The 14,311-nt window shown below is 36.0% G+C and overlaps 1 long non-coding RNA gene across 3 annotated transcripts in view; it reads left to right on the top strand.

The window, feature by feature from the left end:
* Window positions 1-13,891, top strand: part of LOC110019603 — a 42,541-nt gene extending 28,650 nt beyond the window's left edge. Inside the window, exons 2-4 of one of the 3 annotated variants that reach the window (XR_002293467.1) lie at window positions 11,627-11,863; window positions 11,952-12,025; window positions 13,691-13,891. This is a non-coding gene — a long non-coding RNA (uncharacterized LOC110019603). Of the gene's footprint in view, window positions 1-11,626; window positions 11,864-11,951; window positions 12,269-13,673 lie in introns of those variants that run through there. The other 2 variants (XR_002293469.1, XR_002293468.1) reach the window with 2 other exon arrangements.
* The last annotated feature ends 420 nt before the right edge of the window (window positions 13,892-14,311 follow it).

The following is a 14,311-nucleotide window of genomic DNA, read 5'->3' as shown; positions in this document are numbered from 1 at the left end:
GATGGGATTTCAATTCCGGCTGCCGACAGCTTCTTACGGGCGACCCCCCAAACAACATTTGTTTCTTTTTTGTGCCGACACTAGTATACATCTCTTTAATGACTTGAATACAAGTCATATCAACACCTTTGTTCTCAAGAACTCTCCAAAGGATGTCTCTTGGAACATTATTGCAAGCTTTTTCTAAATCAATAAAAATCAAATGTAGATCCTCCTTATTTTCTCTGAACTTCTCCATCAAACCTCTCAATAAATGTATAACTTCTATTATAGACCCGCCCGACATAAATCCAAATTGATTATGAGAAATTTTTGCAATCTGTCTTAACCTGTGCTCAATTACCCTCTCCAATAATTTTAAAGTATGACATACTAACTTAATTCTTTTATAATTTGTACATTATTGTGCATCCCTTTTATTCTTAAAATAGGGACCAATTAACTCTTCATCCACTCCTCAAGTATCTTTTTAGTTTTCAAAAAAAATATTAAAGAGCTTAGTAAGCCAAGAAACTCCCAAATCTCCTAAATATTTCCACACATCAATTGAGATATCATCCGGTCCGACAGACTTTTCACCCTTGATTTTCTTTAAAGCCTCCTCAACTTGTTTTTTACTAATGCGACAGTAAAAATGAAACGTTTTATTATTATTAACAATATTAAGATCACTAAGACCGATCATATTTTCAAAAACTTCATTAAAAATTTTATCAAAATAGCTCTCCCACCAATGTTGAATATCTTTTTCTAAGAAAGCACTTTTTGATTTTCATATTTAATACACTTTACTTTAGGTAAATCTTTACTTTTCTTTTTTCTTTGTTTGGCTAGTTTATAGATATATTTTTCACCATCCTTAGTATATAATCTATTATAAAGAATACTAGAAGCATAAATTTTAGTGTCACAGATTATTCTTTTAGATTCCTTACGAGAGACAGTTTGAATGAAAATAATAATTTATTGGTAGCTTGCTATATTAAAAGCTTTAATTAAGGTATAAAAGACAAACTCAAGATGCAGTTTATTGTGTTGTCACACCATTTTTTGGAAATGATGCATTTCCTTGCTTTTTAGAAGACGTTTGTTGTTATAAACATTGTGTGACCAATTTTTTTCTTTTTGAAGGGTCACTTGCCCTTCATGGTATTCCCATAGCCTTACTTCAGATCGCGAGAACAAATTCATTTTCTATTTTGGTGTGAACCATGAAAAGCACTACAAACCTTTCTTTACCTTAGTTCCACATACCATCTGCAAATAAGAGGATAAAAAGAAGTTGTCAATCGCAAATTCGGCAATCTACTTTATTGCCTTACTATTGGCTTTAAAAATTGGAGTCTCCCTCTTAAAATGATAGGAGTTTTACATAAAGTTCTAGGTTAAATTCTTAGAAAGTAAATTAGGATCGTAGATAAAACACTACCGAAAAAGTTTACTCTCATTTGTGAGAACTTTATGATTTGAGATTCTAGATTTCTCGTAGGCTTAAGCCTCTATTGTTAATTACACTTTTCGATAATGAGAGAATATTTTTTATTACATTTGGCCACTAAAGAGTTGATTACTCAATATGTAGTAACACCAAGTAGGGTTTGGGATTGTAAAATATATCGTTGTGAACTCAAGAGCCAATATTGGGTGGAATGATGATGAACCGGATTAAGATCTCATAGTTTTGTCATCCCGAGCTATCATAGACCCTAGTCTATTTAATCAGAGGAGATAGTTGGAAGCCTTTATCGTTGATTACTCTTTTTGATAATGGGAGAGCATTTTCGATTAAAAGTAGCCACTAGAGAGCTGATTATTCAGTTTTGGTAACAACAATTAGGGTTTTGGATTGTAAAATTTATTATCCTGAACTTAAGAGCCAATAATGGGTGGAATGACTATGAACCCAATTAAGATTCCATGTTTCTGTCATCCCGGGCTTTCTTTAGCCCATGCTATTTGGTCAGAGGAGGTATGCGAGCTACCCTAACATAATGATCTTTATCACCAACAATGGATTGTTTTGTCCATGGGGATCTTGTGGACTTGTGGTGAATGCTCGTCTTAGAAGATTGAGGGTCTGTTTGGGACAACTGCAACTTATTAAAAGGTAGCTGTGAAACTGCTGAATATCAATCTGATGCCCAAAAAGCTACAACGACTATTATAAATTTTTTTTTTAAGTCAGACTACAACTAGAAAGCGATCACCGCACCTAGCCAGGAGTGGTGGAAAAACGCAGATTTTTTTTGACAGTTTTTTGACAAATTTTTGTTTGTTTATATATTGAGCACAACAAAACTGTTTGTGTTTGGGTCGTTAACTTAGCAAACGAATCAAACATGAGTTGTTCGCGAACAACGAGTCGTTTTGACAGCCCTATCTATGACCATAACGATGGTAATCCAAAGCCATCACCAAAGGCAATTCGAATGCCAAAGTAACCTAAGAAATCGAAGGGCATAACAAAAGATCTCCAAGTCCTTCATAGGCTATTAACATCTACTTTATGTGTTTTATCAAAACATACACAACACCTGAAACATTATTATTAGCAAGTTCAACATCATCTTTCATCTATTTTGCAAATTCTTGTTGCCAAATCAAAATTCATGATAAAATCCCAACCCATATTTAAAACATATACAACGCCCGAACATTACTAATAACAAATTCAACACTATCTTTCATCCATTTTTCAAATTTTCACTCAAATTTTAAAATTCATGATAAAATCTCAACTCATATTCGTTACATTCACATCACCTGAAACATCGCTATCAACAAATCCAACACCAACTTTCATCAATTTCTCAGATTCCCACTCAAATATCAAAATTTATGATAAAATCCCTACCCATATTTTCATTAACAAATCCAACACCAGAAATCGAACAGGGCAAAACCACATGGAAGCAGTGATTCAGGAGCTATGTATGTAATTATCCTAAAACAAAAAAAAAAAAAAAGCGCAAACCAAAGACCATACAAAATAAAGACACCAAGAAGCATTGCTTGGGGTGCTAGGTATGTAATTATCCCAATAATACCAAAATCAACATCTCAGAGCTACAAACCGAACAGAACAAAACCACCGGGAAGCCAATAATATCAAAACGAAGCTAAAAATACAATGCACAAACCAAATAGAGCGAAGCCACAAGGAAATAGAAAAAAAGAGATGTTCTCAGTGCTATGTAAAAATCCCAAAGCCAATGGGTTTCTACGCAAACCATATACTTAATAGAGCAAAGCCACCAAGAATAGAGGAGGGGTAGAAGATACTATAGGAGGAAGGAACCAAACGCCGGGCTTCCCTTGTCACAGGTGTCGAACGTAGAAAAGAAAGAGGAGAAAAAATCCTAGGTAGCCCGAAGGAAGCACAGAATGCATGAAGAGGCTGGGGTTGGCGGGGGGGCATGGGAGTAATAGCGAACCGACGGAAGCAGCAAATGCAAATTGCGTCTTAATTTAGCAGGCTCGTTTAATGAAACGACATGTGCCGCAATAAACAAACATGCAGAATCACGACACCCTACCACGCCGCAGCTAAAACGCTGCGCCAAAAAGAACCTTTAGCATTTATAGTTGGTCTTGTCAATTTTAGTTTATATTAGAAAGAGAATCATATTGGTTGAATAAGAGCTCAGACCTATGCACTACAGTCCATTTAGGAATAATGATCAGACTAGAATATAGGACTTGCGTCCTTGCTCTATGGGAAAGGCAGTCTGTTTAAGATTGTGCATGATTTAATAGTTTTCAATTTGGCGTTTTGAGATTGGATGTTCCTAGAGTTTTAAGACATGCACCTTTCTCAATGTAATTTCAATTTTAGCATTAATATGCAATTAACTCAAGCAACATTCTCAGATACTTATGATTAAGGACTTGCGGCAAGCGACAAAGTGAATTTGAATTGATTTTTAGAGGATTTTATTGTTATTTGCATGAATATGTTATAATTAAAGAATGTACAAATGTTTCATTTAGGCATTTAGTTTTGCCTTTTGTCTACTAGTGCAAAGGGATTGTGGATATGATGTTTAGCGATAACATTCTATATTTTGATTGTTTTTTTGGAATTATGCATCTCTCCTACATTCAGTTCTCACTTAAGTGCTTGTGTGGACCACCCCATAATCATAATGTATGGTTTCAAATAACTTTGGTTGCATTCATAAGTGAGCTAGTGCTTGTACCATAGGTTTCATTCGAGCTCGTTGACTAGTTGTCGAGTCCCCTGTAAATTTATTGTAGGTTCTTTTTACTATCTCATTTACCTTTATAAGTGAACTAGTGAGTTTGCTGCAGGTTTCATTCGAGGTTGTTGATGAGTCCTCTAGTCCCCCGAGCAAGTAAGATTTTAATATTAGGGTCCTAAAATTCATCTTCTGTCTGCTATTCCAAAAGTGGTGTAGATCTGGTGGCGATTGTGCAGAATTTCTTTTTTGTCTTTTAAAAAGAATCGTTTTATGTTTGCTAGCAATGATATTGTGAATTTGGTGACATGTTTTTACATTTATTTGTGGTATTAAATCCAAGTGTGCCCCATTGGTGCATGAACAGTATCCATATGGTATCAGATTGGTTCATTCTAGATTGGATCAAACTTCCCTTTCTCTTTTAGAACTGTTAGATAAGTTTTGGTGTTACACTTGTGGTGAGGGGAGATTTTTTGTTTATGATTTAATTGGCTTTTGGCTCTCTAAACATTTTTGTGATTTCATCATGACTTCATTTTGCTTATTTAATTTTTGCAGTTCAATTTAACTTAAGAATCAACCTTAACTTTTAATCTTATAATTTCTTATAGATTGTTTAACATTTCTTTTTAATTTAGAGGTCAATTTCTTTTATTCTTTTATTTTGCTTAATTTAAATTTTAATTCAATCCAAACAACAGGCAACATTACGATAGCCTCCAGACGTCATCCCACAAAGGCGTTGCTTTAGAAAATTGGGTCTAATCACCATGCCAAGAAAGACGTGCATGACCTTTTTTGTGAGACACTATAGTTGAAATGTTTGAAATCCACCACACCATAAAAGACGCGCATACAGTACCTGTAAGGCAAGCCACAAAAATAATAGCAGAATTTATTAAGTTAATTTTTTGCAGCATTTTGGCTGCCTCTCGACATCATCCCCTCGAAGGTTTTTTGGAAAACTAGGCCCAATAACCATTCCAACAAAGGCATGCAAAGCGATTGTTGTGAGACATCGTGGTTATAATGCTTGAAATCTATCACGCCAAGAAACACATGCATGGGGTGGCTGCAAGCAAAATTCACGACACATTTATGCATTTTTTCCTGTTGCATCGTGATTATTGTTGAATTCCCTCATCATGCTAAGAATGAGCCTCGCCGAATTCCTTCACCATACTAAGAAAAGCATGCAAGAGTTCGCTCGTAATGGACATGTCTCAAACAGATTCCGATAGGCATATCCCCCCCCAATGAGTCATGAGCGTTGCGGAATCTCCCTCACCATACTAAGAAAAACATGTGGTAGACACATTGCAAAGCAGGTTTCATCGTGAGCATTACATATGATCTTCCCCCGCCATCCTAAAAAATATCTGCATGGGTTCCCCTCATTGCGTCGAAATGTGCCACAAGTAGACATGGAGAAGTTTTAGAAGCAACCTTTTTATACCTTATGTGATCGACGTCGACGAGGCATGGATTTTGAGATAAGAAATACTATCTCTCACTTTTTCTTTTTTCCGTCTCTCTTTCTCTCTCCTATTTTGCTCTCTATTCTTGGAGAAATCTTGCTGCTCAGGCAGGGAAGAGGGAGGAGTGGCGTGACTAAAGTCTCTTTCTTAGTTAGCATTAAGGCGTGAATGAGTTGAAAGGGTGGCACAACCTTTCATGTGGACATTGATCGAGGAGGTGTTTGTAGGCGTGTAGCTAGCCGGATCTCGCTGGCGAGAAGGACAGTGAGGGAGACGAGTCGGAGGTAAGGGTTGATGTGCACATGGGCTGGGTTGTTTACTGGAGAAGCAGGTGTTCGGTTTTAGAGGAGACGAGTCCTGCTGGTTTCACACTGTGGGAGGCGCTGGAGAGGTAGCTGCTGTTGCTGCCATGAAGTTTTGGGGAAGGGAAGGCTCGACTTTGTTCCGCCAAGAAGTGGTGTTGGAAAGGGATGTATGTCAGTGTAGAGGGAGTCTGGGATTTGGGTCGCCAAAAGGAGGCTTTTTGGGTCTACCTGAGAGGTGATTTGTAGATGTCTGTGGGTCTGCCGACGACGGGAAGAGCAGTTGGAGGAAATGACTAGTTCACCGATTGTGGTTGCAGTGGCGAAGGAGGGAGCTCATCACCGATTGTGGTTGCAGTGGCGAAGGAGGGAGCTGGCGAAGGAGGGAGCTCTTGACAGTGGTTTGTCGGTGGGATTAGAGGGTGGTGATGGTGATATTGTATGAAAGGGACAACGAGATATGAAGAGAGTGGGAGGAAGATGGGAGGTTGTTATGTTGCCAACGGTGGCGGATTTCTGGCATGTAGCTTTCGCATACGGGCCAACGGTGGCGGATTTCTGGCATGTAGCTTTCGCGTACGGGAAGAGAAGAGTAGCTTTCGCATACGGGAAGAGAAGAGAAGAGAGGAGATCAGGTGTTATGCCGGTAACAAATAATATATGTGGGGGAGTGGCTCACGTTTCATAATAGAGAGGGAAATCTTAGTAAATTAGTAAAAAGGACAGAGAAAAGAGGATGGTTGATGGATTTGTCCCTCATTTTGTCTATGTTCATGCATGAAAGAGAGGTGAATTTTGGAAAATTTTTAATAAGGAGAGTAATTGGGTGCTATTTGAAAACTTGCTATTTTTACTTATTGCTCGCCTTGAGAGGCATTTCCCTTCGAAAGGGAGTTTAGAGTGGGGGCCACATGATTAATGAGTTTTTTATTTATTTCCTACAACCAATTAATCAATTGATTGATGCAAATGAAGTAACAAATACATTTAAATTATAAATATTGCATGTTATTAATATATAAATATATATACAAATATATTAGTTAATATATGTTTATATGTTAACTTATATATTTAATATATTTAAATATATTAGATTTATATTACATTTAAATAATAATGGCTCTTTGACCTCTCAACATTCACCGAATGAAGCCCTCGATCCAGACGTGCTTATGCAGTCTGTTTTGAAAAATTGTGCCTCTGAAAAATTTTTATATAAGCGAAAATTCATGTAAATAAACCTTATGCATGCAAATCACATAAAAATGAACGCAACTAATGAGGCAGATATAAAGTCAACAAATTCCCCCCCAATAAATATGATATGCAACTGAAGCGAATCATGTTTGTTTTAAGCTGATTAACCCAATGAATTTCCAACAACTTATTTGGATGTCACGTTGAGGGATTCATTTAACAGATCTATGTGAGGGCTGATAGGGTGTCGATGCAACGTTTGAACTAAATTAGATATGCAGCTATATATTATTCTTTGGTTGTTATTGCCTTGCAATTTAGATAATTTATTGAAACTCGACACTTTTTTTTTGATAGAAAAATTAGCCCATGATTGAGAATTTAATTAAATTTCTGTCTTGCATGGTTTGTCATCACTGACTCTGTAGGGGGATTAAAGTTATTACCTGCCCTCTATTTTCTTCTTTGACAGACTTGATGAAAGAGGATCAAATTTGTCCCTATTGACTTGTCAAGAAAATTGAGCATGCCTTCGACATTTTGCTTCCCGCTTTGATGGGCTTGATAAAAGAGGCATACTGATGAGCTTGCTTTTGAGGCCTATACAAGATCAATGGTAAAAGCATCAACATGTCCAACACTTGTTGGACTGATGGATGCATTGATGCATAACACCCTTGATTCATTCTTAGGCTCCATATGAACATCAAGATAACTTCTTCAATCATGTGCTTTATGCTTTGGATTCATTGAAAAGGAAATTCTTTGGTTTGTGCTTTGTGCTTGATCGAATCTATTGAAGATGATATTAAGTTTGACTTAATGTCTTCTTAGTGAGGATCATCTCCTTTGTTGTTTGTTTAGCTCCTAAGATCTCTTGGATTTAATAGCTAGAGCTTGTCAAGTTTGATTAGCTTGAGCGGAACAACCGTTGCATCAGAATGACAAAATGCGGGCTTTTTCACTGCAGCCTTAGTTTGTTGACTAATAAAAACAGTCAGTGATTTGGCCATAGGCTTGTTCAGTCCAGCCTTCAGGACCCACTTGAGTTATAGACTAGGGTTGTTGATGGATTAACTGTCTTATCATCGTCAAATTAGCAAATGGGGGCTCTTCCATTACAACTTTAGCTTGTTGAGTGCAAAGACTAGCCAGTGACTCTGCCACGGCTTGTTGAGTTCACCTTCAGTACCTGCTCGAATATTAGGTTTGAGCTTTGAATAGAATTTTGCTTCAGTCATCGACAAACTGACAAAACGGGGGCTCTTCCACTACGACCTTAGCTTCTTTAGTACAAAGAGCAGCCCATGACTCTCTCATAGGCTTGTTGAGTTTGACCTTCAAGACCCTGTTTTGAGTCCTAGAATTGAGCAAAAAGGGATTTGAGCTTCTCCAACTTAACTTGCTGAAGCTTGCCGATTTGGAAGTCTTTTACATCTAATGTTTGAAACCTTGACAAATCTTTAGAGACAAACCTTTGACTGCTGGAATTTTCTTATGCATCTTTTTTGAATTTATTTTGCTTCATTTTAGCTGACTGAATGCAGCTTTGACATTAATAATTTGAATATCCTCTTGAGGATCTTGCCAGGAAGCACAATTTCATTTGAACAGAAGACATCCATATTGGGCACGATGCTAACCATTGCAGCTAAAAATCTCAGCCTTAACTTATACTTATATTAAAAGGAGGGTTTATTTTATGATGCATGAACATTGGTTGTGTGGCAATCGAGGATTTCGGCTTTAGGTGCAGTGTCAACCCGAACCATATACTTTCTGCTTGACGATTGAATGATTTCAAGATTTGAGGGATAGATTGGGGCTCCTAGCATTGGACATGTTGTCAACATTGGGCATGTTGTTAATCCGAAGGATCTTTGGACTTAATCAATAATGAAGTGATTTCATTATTTTTAAGTATATTTGGTGGTTTTGGAATTTATCACATTCCCAACCCATGTGATTTAGAAATTCCTGTCTTGCAAGAAAGATTTGTCAGTAGAAGATATTTTCTAGGAACTCGGCATGTAACAAAATAATGTCACATAAATATATAAAAAAGATGTCCCATATCTTGCAGGTGAAATTTTAGCAGTATGAAATGTTTTGAGGAACTTGATGTGAAACACGATGTTACCCAAATGAAATGAGAACACTCCCTGTCCTGATTTTGGGGATCTTGACCATGAGTGCAATATCAATCTAAATAAAATAAGAAAAACCCTTGTCCTTTAAAGGGAAATACAGCGACAACCATGTACATTTTCAAGAATCTCAAATCGTAACATATTATCACCCAATTGAAATAAGAATGCTCCTGTGTTTTACAAAAGAAAGTTTCTGGCAGTGAGTGGTAGTGTTTGGGGATTTTGTCTGAAGGCACGATTCAACCCAAATATATATAAATAAGTGCCCCTATCTGTAAGGAGAATTTCAATAACATAAAATGTATATAAGGATTATGGTATGAAACATGATATCACCCTGAATGTTTGGTTTTGTCCGAAAAAGAAGTGATTCTGGCATTTGATATAATTATAGTTATAATTTGACAAAGAAGTGATTCTGGCATAGATTATAGTTATAATTCATTTTGTTGTTTTGGATTTTTTGGAGAGAAAATGACCAAAGTCATATCCTACAAGGAAAAATTGGATACCCGTTCACCTGCGGGGTTGAAGTTTGCTGACAGTGAGATCCCTTGGCAGACTTTTCAAGGTTTCAGCCATTTTGAGATTCATCAATAAAACTTTTTCAGAATCCATCTTTGAATAAGCTTATTAATGGCAGATCTCTGAGAGAGCAAATCAAATGTCACTTCAATTTATTCTTTGGTCATTTCATCCCGTGAATCAGGAGCTGTCATAGCAGAAGAAAGATGACAACTTCTTGATTAGAGCTCAGTTGGTTTCAACCATAAGAAGCTTTCTATATGTATATTCTCCTCATTAAGGTTCCTTCTTTTAGAGCCTTCAAAATTTTGAGCATTCTATTAGATAGAATGCCAATTCACTTTTTCTCAATGGTTAGGGTTTGATGCTGTCGAGCCTAAAGTGACCGTTTCACCTCGCCAGTGGAGCTATTCCTTTTAACATTTTTTATTTCAAGTTTACCATGGGTAAGGATAACCCCTTCTCACTTTAGAACTCCTTAAATAATGAGTTGATCTAATAGTTTTTGCGCGATGATAATTATTCTTATCATCCAGTTTTCTTTGATGGACGAACTGAAAAGCCTAACCTGTAGGTATTTCAGTAGTTGATGTCTCTTGATGAAGCTACAGACAGATACAATTGTAGCCCTAGCGTCAGTGATGTGAATCTCCAAACCATCAAGCTTTATAGTGGTCATGCATAGTGAGATTCTTCTAGAGGACTATAATGATGAGATTTTACCAATGACAGATCCCGAGAGTGTTGACCAGATTCCCCGTTCTTTTCTATCTTCAAAATTTTTTTTATTCATGAATCTTCGGCCTCTATATTTGCTTACCTTTTCTACTTGAGACCTTTTGGTGATGGAATTCTAAACATAAGGTCCAGGTGTCACACCTCGATGTTCATTGAGTCGTAATTGTCTGGATTAATATTGGGCTATCAAAACAGGTGATTGCTATTTAACAGGCTCTTGATTAGCCCCGATCACAACCGATCTTTCATGTTTCCTTTCCATAAGGCATTTTCCTTTTAACGGCCTTTAGGATTCAGTGCAGTCTAACAAATAAAGTCTCGAGTTTCTTATTTTGGACAATAAAAGCAGATGATTGAAATAGTTGTTGTTGATGGTCGTGACAGCATTGTAGTATTTTGTCCATTTGTCATTAAATCCTCTATCAAATTGGCCAATTTGAATGCTTGTAGGAAGGATTGTGTTTGTACGTGCATAACTCACACCGAGTGTCTTAAAATAAACCTAATTCAAAATAGCTTTGGAGGAAAGACGCTGGAATACTCCAAATTTGATTAAAATATTTTTTAGAGTGATTGTATAATTCTTTGATTGATGTTGTTTGGTGTATAATTTGGCCAATTCGACTTGGAAATCTCAACACAAAGCAGTTGAACCGTGATAAAATTGTATTTTCTTGCGTTTTATTTAGCTGATTTAATCCTCCATAATCGTCTAACGACAAGCAACGGATTTCGCTTGAAGTTGTGACTCGAAACCTTCAAAATCTTTTTGCTGAACTTCCTAATTCAAGTTTTGCTGTGAAGTAGAGTCTACATAAATTTAAGAAATTCTACCCTCTCAAGTATTTTAAAGTTCTTGTGCAAGCTTATATGAAAACTATGCAGACAACTCACTTCGAGTAAAACCTGCATGAATTTATTATGGTTGCTTGTGCTGTTATAACTTATACTAATACTAAGATGCATCCTTGCTATTTGTCTGCTTACATCACGATGTTCTGTTTATTTATTAATTTCAATTTATTTTTCAGGAAGACATTATTTGCAAGCCAACCTGGACCCATTAGCATATTTTAATCATCGGGAGAGAAAACGAGAATGGCCTGTGCTATGGATATGAAATGAAGACATTAATTGACTGAATGATTAAGATATGGAAGTTTACTAGTGTAAGCTTCAACACAAATAGGTTGGATCTTGTTTCAGAATAATCAGTTTTTGAGCATACATGTGCCTCTCAACAATGATTTCTTCTGTCAGTAAATAAGGTACTGTCACAACCATAGGCTTTTTTGAAACACATTCTTTCTCATGATTGAAAACACAATTTTATTGATGTGGAACATTGTCTGTCAGATAATGCCAAATGTACCGACGGATTTTAAGGCTAACCTGGCGGAAGCTAAAAAGCATTTAGTAACTCACTCTGCGTATGTATTCATTACTTCTGTTTGCATGCACAGATTACAAATATATTTGAGCATTGCCATTTAATCTGAAATCAACTTTTTAATATGAGATTACACATTTATATCTTTAAACTGCTGCCATTTTATCTTGTATATTTTTATGTAATTGGTATTGGCCTGGAGCGGAGACAAATAAATGTGAGATCTTGGATTGTGAAAGTTATTTAGCTCTTTTGTTAGACTTGTAGGGAGAGTGAAGTCTACTTTTATGTTGGAGAGAGAATCTGGATGGATTCCGATCTAGTCTAAATATGGAGAGATTTTTAGTTTCATTTGTCTCAATTCTCTTATAGAAGCGCTGAATTATTTTCTGGATGCAAACAGAGAGCTAAGAGGTATCAAATTAGAAGGGTCAAATTAAATAAATGAAATGTTATAACGAGACTGGGTCATTTGACACATTTCCGAACTACTGTCTTTCCGCAATTTTATATGACATTGAATGGCCCTGACCTGTTGATAATCAGTTTATGCAGCTAATTTTAGGTACGGTTAAAACATATGAAGTTCTCCGGGTTTATTATTCAAAAAATTAATTGTAAAATGAATCTTTTCTTCCTTGGATGAAAACTGAAAAGGCTTGAAATTCAATTCATATGAAAATTTGTGTCTATCAATATTGTTATGAAAAATGTATATTAGGAAGCTTGTATATTAGGAAACTTGATATTAGACAACCTTATTAATGGAGATTTAATTCGAAGTTCTTTTCTATATTAGACTTATTTCTAATCGAGAAAAATGACAGTGTATATAAATATTTAATATATGTTTTCAATTGGAAATAAGAAAAGAGGAAGCTTTCCATCACATGGTATTAGAGCTTTGTCTGCGGCTGCTTCGTTCGTTTGACAAAGATGATGTAGCCTGCTTCGGAACAAGCACCGCCTTCAGCTTCGTCGCTAGCATCCCTAGATGTCTTCGACTTTATCATCTACATCGATCGATGTCATCATTCGATGCTTCAGTTTCGTTCGAAGGACTCGTCCGCTGCAAATGTCGTTGTCATCATTTTGTGCTTCAATTTTTTTCGAAGGCCTTGTTCTCTTTACAATCCACATTGGCTCAAGGTTCGAAGGTAGTGTGGTATTATCATCATGAACCTGGTCATATGAAGAGAATGTGTCAGAAGTTACTCAAAAATAACCAATAGGGTTCTAAATTACTGTCAGCTCACATGGTCACTACTAACGATATTTCTATGTGTAACTCTCTTGATCTTTACAGATGAATATGCTAAGTTCATCAAATTTCATGGAACATACAAGAAATTCTTCTCTATCATTACCCTTGCTAAGTTAGGTAACAATGATACTTGCCTTCTTTCCTCTTCCACACAATTGTTTATTGATTTTTGTGCTACAGATAACATGACAGGTGGTCTAAAACTTTTGTCTATCTTTCATAAGCATCTTTCTTTCGTCACTTAGCAGACAAATCTACCTCTAATATTCTTGTTTATGGCAAATGTTACACACAAATTACTTTAACTTCTATTCACATTTACCTCAATTCACTTTTATCTTATTTTTGTTAGCAAAATTAATAGATTTGTTACCTCAATTCACTTGTTTATGCGCTCATAATTGCTGTATCATATTCTTTTTAGATCATTGTTTATTTCAGGATCTTATGACGAAGAAGATTGTCTGCAAACGATGAGAATTAGGGGGGCAATACATTGTGGATAAGGGGAAACCTCGACCCATAGCTTGTTCCAGTTCCTTATCTTCTTTTGAGATTCATTATTGATTAATACATCCATCACTATCAATATTGAAAAGGTTATACCCTCAATTTTAGCAATTATCATCCTTAGATTGTGAGTCGTGTCAATTTACTAAACAGTATCATTTTTATTTTCTTCTTAGAGTTAATGAAAAAGTAACTCGGTTTTAAATTGGTGCATTCTGATTTTTGGGAACTTTATCTATTATCTAATGGATTTACTTTGGTCACTTTTGTGGATGATTTTTCTGACTTGGTTTTACTTCTTGAAATCTCGCATTGAGTTACTATCATATTTTCAATCTTTTTGTGTTGGAATTAAAACTAAATTCAATATTTCGGTTAAGATTCTAAAAGTGACGCTAAAAAATATTTTTATGCATCCTTTTTGACATATATGACACAAAACGAGATGTTTCACTAGTCAGCCTGTGTAGATACTCCATCCCAAAATGGATTAGCTAAAAAAAAAAAAAAAGACATCGTCTTGAGACGGCTAGAGACATTTTGTTTAAAACC

The sequence above is a fragment of the Phalaenopsis equestris genome, unplaced genomic scaffold (assembly GCF_001263595.1).
Source record: "Phalaenopsis equestris unplaced genomic scaffold, ASM126359v1 Scaffold000063, whole genome shotgun sequence".
Classification (NCBI taxonomy): Eukaryota; Viridiplantae; Streptophyta; class Magnoliopsida; order Asparagales; family Orchidaceae; genus Phalaenopsis; species Phalaenopsis equestris.
This window is presented reverse-complemented; position numbering and strand designations above follow the sequence as displayed.